At 39.3% G+C, this 13,584-nt stretch overlaps 1 protein-coding gene across 1 annotated transcript in view; it reads left to right on the top strand.

Annotated features, from left to right (window-relative positions):
- PODXL (podocalyxin like) overlaps positions 1 to 13,584 on the top strand; it is a 601,941-nt gene that overhangs the window by 200,837 nt on the left and 387,520 nt on the right. The window lies entirely within an intron of this gene.

Below are 13,584 nucleotides of genomic sequence, written 5' to 3'. Positions count from 1 at the left end.
TCTGTGTCTCTCCTATATACACTAATCTATCTAAAAGCAACCTCAATAAGCTGGCAATCTCCTACAATAACATTGCCAGATTTGCTACCTGCTCTCCTTTCAGAACCCATCACTTTCAAAATCTGAAACAACTGGGTTGGCTGGAGCTGCATAATCAAATTCTATTCCACCAACTGATTATTGCCCATAGAACCCTTTATCATCCAGGTAACACACCAATTCTCAGGAGTCTAATCAGCCCGTATAAAAATCTTACAAACCTATGCTCAGCAAATAAACTACTGGTATCTAGACAAAAACCCAACAATAAAGCAATAGATTCCCTTTTCTCTAACACTGTGGGAAAAAGCTGGAACTTACATCCTGGTGAACTCACATCTCTTTCTTCAACTGCACTATTCAAAAAGAAACTCAAATTATACCTTACAACCCACTGGCTGTGTCCTTGTACTAACCCTAAGATTTCTCTTTCTGTTATCCTTGGTTATAGCACCAATTTACTACTCACTTTATAGCCACTTTAAGACCACTGCCTTCTAAGTTGGACTTATTGTACCCAGGAAAGACTGTATGGACATGTCACTGCCTTATAGATGAATCACTGCCCTTAACTAATTCTCCCAATCTTGTTTATAACTGTTCTGTTCTCCTGTGCCATATTTATAACTTTGATTTAGGAATCTCCCACATCCTTCTGAATACTTTTTTCTTCTACTATTGTTTGGTCAAAAAAAAAGGAATTTTCTATTTTATTTTACTTTTATCTTTCATGATTACTAAGTTACCATGTAAACACCTGTTTTGTCTGGCAAGTGAACTGTAACTGAAGTTGTAATGTTCTGTTTGTTCTTGTTTTTATGTGGAGCTTTTCTCCACGGGCCTCTACTGAAAATGGACATATATCCAGTTAGACTAGCCCGGTCAACAAATGTAAAATAAATAAAATCAATAGATGGTATTCCTGTGGAAGTTTGGAAGCTAGGAGGGAAAAACTGATAAAGCTCTGAAAGTTTTGTTTAACAGTATTTTAAAAGGAGGCAAAACACCAACATCCTGGAAGAAAGCGTTGGTGGCTGTAATACCTAAAGAGAGTAATGACCCAGCCTTTCCAACTTCATATAGGCACGTTTCAGTCCTAAACCTAAACCATGATTGTAAACTTTTCTGTCTATAATGGCTAGAGGAATGGCAAAGGTGATGCCAAAATTTGACAACATTAATAGAACAATGATGATCCAGAGGTAGGCAGAATGTAAGAAAATACCACTGTTGATGGTGGGTCTTGATGCAGTTTCATATCTTGTGGGATACAAAATTAATGAAGCTAAAATAAAGGCAATAGCTGTAAATTATGTACCCACACATGGATAGGTTCATTTATGGGAACATATGGATTAAAAAGGATTCCGGTGTGGCAGCTAAGGATATGTGGGAAGAGACTACAGTAAACAAAAGATAATACAAAAACTGAGAAATTGGAAGCTTTGTTACATGGATATGGATAGCAAGATATAAGCAGTTCAAATGTTTTAGGTACCTTTAGTTTTATACACAGGTCAGGCATATAATCATCAGCCATAAGAGAACTTTTGGATAGCAATTAATAGAGAGCTGAAGAATTTATCTGGGAGGAGAAGACAGCAAGAGTCAAGTGGGATACGTTGATTTTTCCAGTAAAATAAGGCAGTTTGGGATTACCTGATTTGAAGGGGTATTTCAGAGCTACACAGTTAAGGCCCCTATACATATCAGAAGCAGAAAACTATAACTCAAAGTAGAAACAAATGATGATGAAACAGGGGCGAAGCTCAAGAAACAAGGAGAGACTAGCATTTTGGATGCAGATGCTTAAAGACCCTGCTGTAAAAAACGCGTTTGCACGGTTTTGCACGTCCGGGCAGCGCCGGTTAGCTAGGGCTAAATTTATCCCGGCTCCACCAAGTTTCCTCTTCAGTTTTTCCCTTGAAAGTAGTCTAACTCTCAAACTAAGCACTTAAAAAGCATCCTACAGTCTAGCACTTGCTCAGACCTAATAGCAAGCACTAATATACCCCGACACTTTAATTCTCCAGCAGGGCAAGGCTCATTATTCACCCCTCACCAACCAAGCGACTAAGCAGCTCACCCTACTATTCAGGCATGACCAAAGGGCAATTTCAGGTATACTCTCCAGTCCAGCTGGTGAACCTAGGTATCTTGAGGCAATGTTATAACTGCCTCATGTACACAGACAACCATCTTCTCCTACCACAAAACATTAACATTTATTTATTTTATTTTATTTTATATTTGTTGACCGGGCTAGTCTAGCTGGATACATGTCCATTTTCAGTAGAGACCCGGGGAGAAAAGCTCCAAGCATAAGTAAATTACAAAATACAATAATTAAAAAATGACTAGATTCAAATACATTAGAGAGCAAAAATGTTTGGAAAAAAAATAAAAATTGTTTTTGTGAACAATAGTACAGAGTCTTTGCATAGGTTTAAGATATAATCAAGCACAAAGTCTTTCGTAGGTTTAAGATACATACACTGAAGTACAAGTTTACACAATATTTTAAAATTATCATTCATTAAGTCGAAGGAGAAAGTGAAAAGGCAGGAAAACACAAGTGCTAGTATAAAGTTAGCTTCTATTGATTAATGTTGCAGAGGGGCCATAGCCCAGGAGGAAGGGGTATAGCAAGAAGAAAGAATATGAGGATAAGTGTGATTCAGTCAGGCTTAGATCAGGGACAAAGCCAATGTATTTTTAGATGTTCTTTGAGATGTTTCTTGAAGAGTGGTGTAGATGAGAGAGAAGTGAGTGTTCTAGGAAGCTTGTTCCAGATTCTGCCCACAACATTGGTAAAAAGTGAGTCTCCAGCTTTATTATTAGATTTAATATTGGAAATTAGTAGCGTATTAGCTGAGCGTAGTGTTGTAAGATTTTTATGTGAGAGATACAATTATATAGCTAAATTGGAGGCTAAGCTCTCTCCACCCAAGACTGGAACAGGCAGTCATGAGGAGAAGGTTAACATTTGCACCACATTTCCAGCCTCACATAGACATACTAAACCAGCACTGGCAAAAAATACACATAAATACACAAAATCATACTCAGAGGCTCTGAATAAAAACCTGCAAAAGCATCACAGACCTCCAAAGCAGACACCCAAAAAACCTGCATCTCCCATCACAAACCAGACAACACACAAAACACAAAATCAGTGTGCCGCACAATCACAGCCCTTAAGGCGAAATAACATGACACACTACTAATAGGCGACTCTATAGTCAGGCACACTGACATCCCACTCACTAGGCTGGCCAACGAGAAGGTTACTGTTAGCTGCCTGTCAGGAGCCAGAATCTGCCACATAACACAAGCACTCAGGTCACTCCAGAACAAGTACAAATATTACTCTGTCATTGTTCATGTTAGTGTGAATGACCTGAGACATACCTCCCTGGACTACATGGAAAGAGACATGGAAGAGCTCTCTGATCATGTAGCCCAAGCAGGTATGACCCTGACCCTGAGTAGCATCCTGCCCTTACCAAGAATGATACCACAGTATAAAGAAAAAATTATCAATTTCAACAATTGGCTAAGCTTTTGGTGTCATTCAAAGGGGATCCAGTGTCTGTCAGCCTGGGACAACATGCTCGACAAGCCTCGTTGCTTCCCAAGAGATGGCTTGCACCTGTCACCCCTAGGCTTTCGAATACTGGCCAAGGCTCTTGCTGCCCCCGTAGTGCTTTTTTTAGGCAAGGTTCAAAAGTCAAACCCACCTCCGTAAACAGCACAAATAAAAAAATGAGGGTTATGCTACTCAGCGCCAGGAGTTTAAATCTCAAAATGCATCTGCTCGAAGCACTCCTCAGTATGGAGAACGTCAACAAACCCAGTTCAAGGCTCCACAGAGCACCCCAGCACTACTGGGCTACAACTCATACCACACATTTCAGCCACAGAACATGGACCGAAACACAAAAGGAGGGGGTGTATCCATATTCATCAAGGATACCTACACCTCCAGGTTAGTGACGCAGCATGATACCTCCGAGATCATCCATGTGCAACTAACATCAGGCAAATCTGCAATGCAAATTGTGGCCTACTACAGATCACCCTCCATGACCCAGGACCACCACTCCGCCTTTCAGGAAAACATGAAGGTCCTACGGAACACCCTGATACTGGGTGATTTCAATTACCCTACCATTTACTGGGAAAACTACTCAAGTACAAACTCCCAGGTCCAGCGCTTCCTGGAATTTATCAACTCAAATGCCCTGGATCAGCTGGTAAACTCCCCTACCAGAGGTGAAAAACATAATGGATCTGGTTATCACCAACATGAGCGACAGGTGTTCCACACCGGAGGTCAACCCGTCACTGGTTAGATCAGACCATAAACTAATCACTCTGGATGTCCACACCACACTACCACCTCCAACCAAGGAAATCACAGTGAAAAACTTTTCTATAGCAAATTTCACCTTACTTAAGACAGAGGTGGTAAGTTTCACAGCCCCCACGCTAAAGGATAACAGTGTCCAAGATGCAGGAACCTTTACAAATGCACTCTATGAGCACCTACAAGGATGCATGGATCATGCCAATCCTAGCAAAACCAAGATTCACTCCCCTAAGAGAAGGAAACCAGTCTGGTGGACCCCTACCATAAACAGGCTATACAATAGAAGGAGGAAACTAGTTCAGAAAAAACGGAAATCCCAAGAAGGAAAGACATCCCTGATCAGTATCAGTAAGAAACTAAGGTCCCTCATAAAATCCTCCAAGGCTAATTTCGAAAGAAAAATAACCAAGGATTCGAAAGATAACCACAAAGCCTTCTTTAGCTATGTCAAGAATCTAAGTGGCAACTTGCAGATATGCTCTGAGCTAGTGCAAAATAACACAAAATATACTGAACCCACTGATATTGCCAACATCCTGGCAGATAGATTCAGTGCAAACTTCACCCTCCTCTCACCCCCAAAAGGGCCCACAACAATACCGGAATAGTGTAGTGTCCCAGAAATCACAGATACACAGGTGAAAACAGCCCTTTCAAAAGCCAAAAGCACAGTGTCAATGGGGCCAGATGGTGTCCCAGGCTGCATCTTGCACGAACTAAAGAACGAACTAACCCCCCACCTAAACACACTGTTCAACCTCAGCCTTTCCACAGGCTACGTGCCCACAGAATGGCGCACAGCAACGGTTATTCTGCTCCACAAAGGAGGGGCCACAACTGACCCTGGTAACTATCGCCCCATAAGCCTGACTACCCTGGTCTGCAAGGCTATGGAGCGCATCATCATGGAACTCATTAACAAAGACATTGGGAACCTCCAAACACTTGACCCAACCCTGTTCGGCTTTGTTAAGGGCAGATCATGCCTATTAAACCTGGTTGACTTCTTTGAGACAGTCACCAAGGCCATAGATGAGGGGAAGGTAGTTCACACAGCCTACCTTGACCTCGCCAAGGCTTTTGACACCATTCCCCCACTCTGGAATTAAAGAAAAACTCACAAGCCTGAACACAAACCCCTACATCACGAGATGGGTTGCCAACTGGCTTACAGACAGAACTCGCATGGTAAGAATAGCGGGCTCCAGGTCCGACTCTAAACCAGTCAAAAGTGGTGTCCCACAAGGCTCGATCCTGGGACCCCTACTGTTCAGCATATACTTCTCAGAAGTACAGGCAAACACAGGAGGACTATGGCTAACCAAGTTCGCCGATGACTGCAAACTGGGAGCCATAATTGACGGTCCGGCTGATGCAGACTTTCTCCAAAAGGGCCTTACTGAGACGGACACCTGGTGTCAAAGTCATGGTCTCAAGCTAAATGCCAAAAAATGCATAGTCATCCCATTTGGGAAAAGCAAAACACCCATGAATTACCACATAGGTGGCAGCCTCCTTAATACAGAAGAGGTAATAAGAGATCTGGGGACCCAGGTAGATTGTAATCTCTCCTTTGACAATCATATTGCCAAAGTAGTTAGGAAATCCTTCTATGTAGCCCATCTAATTACTAAGAGGTTTGCATCTAGAAATAAAGAGGTTATAGTGCCTCTCTACTCATCACTCATCAGACCCATCATAGAGTACAATGCCCCATTTGAGATGTACCTTACAAGACACTTCCAACAGCTGGAAAGACCACAGAAGTACCTCACCAAGAAGATTACTGGCCTCAAACATATGTCCTATGCAGCCTGACTGGAAAAACTCCAGCTGTACTCAGTAGCATATCGCTTACTCAGAGGTGATCTCTGCCTGACTTACAAAGCCATGTCCAACTCAGAATTGATGGACATGCTCCACGTAAAGAAATCCAAGTCACTGCGAGCCACTCGCTCTAGTGAGCTAAACCTCACCACAACAATAAATAGAACATGCTGGAGGGATAGATTCCTGTCACAGGGACTCCCCATGCTTTGGAACAAAATTCCTAACTACATTAGGCAGAGCCCCTCACTAACACTCTTCAAGAGAAACCTTGACAAGTGGATGGGTAACAGAAAATACACCCCTGGGATCACTTCATTGGCTCTTCTTGACAGAGGTTTAGTTAATTAATCAATGGGGCGGTGAAAGCTGACACACTCTGGCTAGGCTTATAAATGCCCTCGGGCAGATAGTCTAGTACCTACCTGTGAACCTAATAGCCTTACAGAATATTATATTCATAAAGTAGCAGAAAGTATTCTAAGACCAAAGCCAACACAGAAATGCAGAAAGGAGATTCTGCCGATAGGGATGACTGCAATTAGGGATACAGACAATAGGCAAGAGGGGACTGGAATTTATTGGAGAAAACTGACAGAAGAACCAAGGTATTGGGATCAAATAATTAGAGAGGGAAAGTTAATAGAATGGGAAGAGGCGAAGAATTTATTTGGACTGCAGTGTAGAGATTACCTTCCCTATCAAGGATTGATATCCAAATGTAGGCAAAGAGAAAGGAGTAGGGGAATCCTAAGTGAAAGACCAGCACTTGTAGAGTTTTTAGTAGAATCTAGAACAGAAGCTGCTGTTAAAAAAGGAATACTTGGTAGAGCATATAAAATATTGCATCATAATTATAAGAATCAATCAGCGGAGGTTAGAAGGGATTGGGAAGAGAGATTGGATAAGCAACTCACAAAGAAACAATTGGGCGATATATGTATGTCTCCCAAATATGCAACAAAGTCTAGAAGATTTAGGATTATTGTTTGGAAGTATTTACACTGGTATTTTTATACCCTAAGTAGATTCAAAAAAAGTTTTCCTCAGGTAGACAGCAAATGTTAGAGGTATGCTGAGGAAGAAAAAGGTAATTGGGGACATATTTTCTGGGAGTATAATGAGTTGACAGGCTTGAAAGATTCCTCTTTCTCTGTCAGAGATACTGGGTGAGCAAATTGGTGTAACTAAGGAAATATTCTTTTCAGCTACAATATGGAATTGCCTAGATATAGTAAGGCCTGGCTGAGTCTAATTATGGTGGCTGCCAAAAAAGCAATTACTAGAAAATAGAAATTAAAGACTAAACCCACTGTACTAGAAGTAGACAACTGGAATTGGAATCCACAGAAAAGGGTAGGAACAAATTAAATAGAAAAAATGGGAATTGTGCGAACAATACATGCAGAGGAGAAATTAAGTTTAAAAGAGGGCAGGATTTCAATGAGCTATGTAATGTTTGACTAACAATGACTGGATATGTTATAAGTGATGTATAATATATACAACTAAAATTATGTCATTGTGGTTTGTGATGTATAATGTTTGCAGCTACAATTATGTCAACATGGTTTGTTTTTCTTTTATGTAAATGTATGATTGCCTATAGCATACATGATAATTTAATAAAGATGTTTCTTGTTTAAAAACAACAAAACAAAGATATTCCTGAGGAAAACATATCAAGGGATTCTGACATAGAGACAGAACATTTTTGCCTGCAGATTCCCAAACTCAAATCTCATATTCAGAAGAAATTTGTTCCTTACAAACCCCCATCCCCACTGGAGGAGTTTTCCTTATCTCCATCAATAGCCATGATGAATGAGACGTTTTTATGGGAACAAGTGAATGTTTATCCTGAACTGAGGAGGCGTTATGATGTGAATGTTATAAGTAGTTATGGCTCATTCCACTCCCTTACCCCTATTCTGACAGCATTGGAGGATGTAATTAATGCTGTCTGTAATACTCCTGACTTTCAGTCTTCAGTTTCCAAAAGTCAGATAGACTTTACAGAGCTTCTCAAACTAAAAAAAGGCATCTGTTCTCCCACCTCAGGTCTGATCGTGAAGCTGTACGGCTGTATCTACATTTTCACCAGCCTGAAACAGACTTATTTTCAATGAATTGTTCCCATGTAGACAAAAAAAGAAAGGTATTGGACGTGTTTGGTAAGAGAATATTTTCTTCTTCCACTTTGAAAGACAGGTTTTTAACTAACATATGTCTACTGTCTACATAAATATATGTGGAAGTTTATTCTTTTTTTTGTGCAGACATTTTGAGAGAATTATCTGCTACACTTCCTCCTTAAGGTAGTTTCTATCTCAATTCCATTGTTTCTAATATTTTTTCAAATCTCAAAGCATGCTCTATAGAGTGTACAGTTGTGCAAATAATGTGCCTGGGACCACTGCTATTGCTACTGTGTTTAGGAGATATGCTTGGGTACATAATTAGGTGTTTTCTGATGAGGTAAAGTCTGAAGGTTTAAATTCAACTTTAGAAGGAGGTTTTGTTTGACCCATCTGCTACTCAGGTCCTCAAACAATTTGATGAGAGAAGGAAATAAATACAGGGAGTTGCTAAGACCTTTCAGCACCCTGCTCCCAGTAGGTCCCGTAAAGTGGCTCTGTGCATTCCACTTTGGCAGCAGATTGTTTCAGACTTTTATTTTGCTACATGTGGGTCAGGGGGGATACTTTTGCCACTGAATACAAATCCCTCCTTTCAGGGGAGTTTCTTCCCACCCACCAAACCAGTTTTTTCCTCCAGTTCTTCAGTGTTTACTCACCCTAGAATTCATAGAAACAATGCCTTTATATCAAAGGGGCAAAGTCTTCTATTCCACAATGTCTCTGGCACTAAATAGAGTCTTCTTTGAGACTAGTTCTAGATCTTTTCTTTCTTAATCTGTATGTGAAGTACCAAAATTCAAGATTTTGACCCTTAAGAGTCTGCCACCTCCCACTACACCAAGGAGTTTTATGGTAACATTAGAACTAAAGAATACATATCATCACATTCCTATAACAACAGGCTTCTGGAAATTTCTCAGATGTTCTTTGCCTAAGTTACATTATTATTTCTCTGCATTACCCTTTGTGTTATCTACAACCCCAAGGGTACTTACAAAGTGTACAGTTCCAGTCATAGATCATTGCAGGCTGAATGGCATTGACATATTTCCTTTTTTAGATGGCTTACTCAAGCAAAACATAGTAGCACACAAGCTGAGCATGACCAGGACAGACCCTGCCGAATAGAAACTGAATGAGAGTATCTTCCAGGATTTGATACACTTGTGGGGAACACCTCAAATAGATTTGTTTGCCTCCTTTTAAAACAGACAACAGGACAAATTCTGCTGCAGGACTTCTTGCAAACAAGCCTGGAAAACACATGCAATTTCTTTCTCGCGGTCGAGAATGCTCCTTTATGCCTTTCCACTGATGTCCAGTGTAATTCTTAAGATTCAGAAGTACTCCTTAAAGATCATTATGGTAACTACCTTTGTTCCAGGTAGCATTGATTCTCCCTTCTTATGGAATTTCCCAAGGGCAGTTACTATAAGCTTCCTCACAAACTGGACTTATACACAAGACAAGGAGAACTTGATATACTCCAACCTCAAACATATTCAACTAACTGCGTGGATCACTCAATGTTGATTCCTTTTAGGCACCTCCTTCATGAGGATGTGCAGCAGACAGTAAAGGAGGCAAGAAAGCTTGCTACTAAGAAATGTAATATTGGCAAATGGAAAAGATTTTCCATTCCGTGCCTAGCCAATAAACAGTGTCCCATCAGAGATTATGTACCACTGGTGCTTAAATGTTTGTGAGATGCTATCTTCAGACATGTCTTATTTCTCTGTCAAGGTACATCTTGTAGCCATCTCAACATGTCTGCCCATAGATCCTTCAGTTTCCTCTCCATTTTTAATAAAACAATTTCTGAATGGAGTTTTCACCTCAGATCTCATTGTAAACAGATTGCTTCTTCTTGGGATCCTAACTTTGTGCTAGAAAAGTTAACCATGTCTGCATTTGAACCCGCTTGTTTAGTAGACCTAAGATTCATTACACAGTAAACTGTTTTCATTGCTCTGACATCTACAAGAAGAGTATCTGAACTGAACTGCAGGCTCTCATTGTGGGTGAGCATTATCTATGTGATAATATGGTATGGTGTCATTAAGAGCAAATCCTTCATTTGTGCAAAGTGGTTTCAGAGTTTACTTTGAATCAAGCTATCAATCTCTCAGTGTTTTACCCCGTCTTCAAAAGCAGAGAGAAAGGATTCTACATATTCTGGACATGCATAGGCAACTGAGGTACTATCTTGATAGAACTTAGTTCTTTAGAAAAGCACATCAGCTTTTTGTTTCTTATGTTAGGAACAAGAAAAGATAATCCATGTCAAAGATGTTTGTCCTCAGCTATCCCTTTGTTATTCCTATCATGGTAAACCATTACTCAGCAGTATAGATACTAATTCTACTATCGCCTTGGTGTCTATGAAGGCATATTGGAAATGAGTAGACGTCACGCTCCCCTTTACATACTTTTATAAAGTTTTTCAAACTGGATTCCTTTTCTAGGTCCAGAATAAGCTTTCCTAGGAACATTTTACAGAGGAAACCAGTATCCATATACTTCCCCCTACCAGGTTGATTAGGATTGGGTAATCAACCTATATAGCCTAAAGGCTTCTGTAGCAGTGGGAATGATGAACATAGTAGAGTTGTGTAATTTTCGCTTACCCGTACAAGCAGATGTTCAAATTCCTGGTTGATGCAGTACCTGCATACACCTTCCATCCCCTTCTTCTGTATATAGTTAGTTGTTGGGATAAAAAGTTGTTTGTTATTTTATATATCTGTTAAAGGTTCAGGATGAGTGTACTTCATCTTAACTTTTTTGGCAAGAAAGTTCTGAAGAAAACTTCACTCTGACTGCTGATTTCCATCCACAGGGCTATCCAATCAGCAGTCAGAGCTAAGATGTGGTAGGGGGCGAGAGATTTGGAAGGTGGCCAGTTGTTGTGCCCTGTGCAGGATATAACCCATATAGTATAAAGGCTAATGTACCAGAGAAAAATTTGAACATCAACTGTTATGGGTAAGTGCTATTTACATAACTGTACTTTCTCCCTTCTTTTGGAAATGGCCAGGGTTACTACCAGCTTCCATACACACTGGATCTACTTACACAAGACAAGGGATGTTTGATATATCTTGACATCAAACGACAGCAACTGACTGCCTGGATGATAGAATCTTAATATCTTTCAGGTACCTTTTTTTTTTCTCAGGACATGCAGTAGATATTAAAGGAGGCAAGAAAACGTGCAACTAGAAAATCAAATATTAGTAAATGAAAATGGGTTTTCTAGTTGGTCCCAGAAAACAATCAAAACCTATTCAGGGCTAGTGTTTCTCTGACTCTCCATTATTTGTGTGAATTACTGTCCTCTGGCCTGTTTTACTGCTCCATCAAGCTTCACTTGTCATCCATTTCAGCAAGTCTGCCAGCTGATTCTCCTCTTGCAAAGCAATCTCAAGTGAAAATGCTTTTGAAGTGAGTGCTGCACATTAAGCCTTCTAGAACAAAGGTGGCACTTCCTTGGGGTCTACATTTCATGTTAGGAGAACTAACTCTTGCTCCATTTGAAACATCTTATGAGGCTGACTTCAGGATCTTAATGTGGTAAACAGTTTTCCTTTTTGCTCTGATCTCTGCAAGAAGAGTATGTGTGTTACAAACTGTTGTGGTGGTTCTACCTTATCTAACTTTCCAGATGGATAGGGTTTCATTAAGAACTAATCCCTCATTTATGCCTAAAGTGGTATTCACGTTTACTTTGAGCCAAGCTACTCATCTCCCTATCTTCTTTCCAGAACCTAAAAATAAGGGAGAGTGAATACTCACAAATGGCTCATATGGTATATTGACAGAACTAAAACTTTCAGATATTCTGATTAGTTATTCATTTCTTGTGAAGTTAAGAAGAAAGGACAACCTGTGGCAAAGCAGACTATATCCAAATGATTATACTACTACTGGATCCAAAATGATGACAATAAATCACAGTTTAAATAAAAACTTCTTTAATCCAAACCGTTCTAGCACATCGGTGCAAACACCTTTACAAAACATAACATCTTGGAAAAAAGCTTTCCTTAAATAAAAAAATCCATTTTCAATTAACAATTAATTAAATCATTAAACAATTAAAATATTAAAACATCTTTGTCTTAAAGTAAACATCTCCAATTCACCTAATTGTTAAGCCCCATAGGAGCTAATGTATTGTATTTCAGTATATAAATAGATTCTTTGTACAAAAGTTTATTTTTCAACACTAAGTCATTATCATATTTTACATTAATTTGTTCCAAAACCACTCCTTGTAACAATGAATGGTCACTTGCATGTATTTTGTTAAAATGTGCAGATATAACTTTTTCTTCCTTTCTATTCTTAATGTCCCTTATATGTTCTCAAAATCGAACTTGAAACATTCTTTTTGTTTCCCCAATATAATATAAATTACATGGACATCTAAGTGCATAAATTACACCTATGCTGTTACAAGAAAACACATCCCTACATATATACTTAGCCCCATTGATGCCTTCAAAATTAGTAAGGATCTGTGCACACACTGAACACTTACCACATGGGTAAGTTCCAGGACTCCAGTTCAATTGCCTAATATTCATAGATGGAAATACAAATTTTACATGTACCACCATATCTCATAAACATCTACCCCTTGTATAAGAAATCATTAAAGGTTTGGGTAGTATTTTTAATAACACTTTATCCCTTCTCAAAAATTCCCAATAATATTTAACTAAACTGGCAATCTCATCACTCTTTATAGTATACATGCTTACAAAATATATCTCCTCCCCTTCATCAGCTCTTGTTCCATATTGTTTCATTTTATTATTCGGTATTAATGTTTTTCTCATATTTCTGTTGTTATTACCAAAGATTTTTTCTTGTGCTTCTTCTATAATATTTACATCATATCCCCTCCTTAAAAACATCCTAGCATATTTACCTATCTCATTTCTTAATACTCCGTCATTATTACACAACCTTGACAGTCTTAAAAATTCACTATAGGGAAGAGATGAGATCAGATGTGGGGGGTGACAGCTTGTGGCATGTAAAAATTGTTTGCCATCATCAAATTTTCTATGGAATCTAGTTAGGATAGACACATCACTTTGTCCCTCCAATACCAAGTCCAAAAAAATCACCTTATTCCCTTCCTGTAATCCACTAAATGAAAATCCAAAGGGGTTATTTTCCAATGTTTTTACAAAT

Source organism: Protopterus annectens, chromosome 11.part0 (genome assembly GCF_019279795.1).
Source record: "Protopterus annectens isolate FY-2018-M chromosome 11.part0, PAN1.0, whole genome shotgun sequence".
NCBI classification, from domain to species: domain Eukaryota; kingdom Metazoa; phylum Chordata; order Ceratodontiformes; family Protopteridae; genus Protopterus; species Protopterus annectens.
Note: the sequence above shows the minus strand (reverse complement) of the source record. Positions and strands in the feature narration are given on the sequence as shown.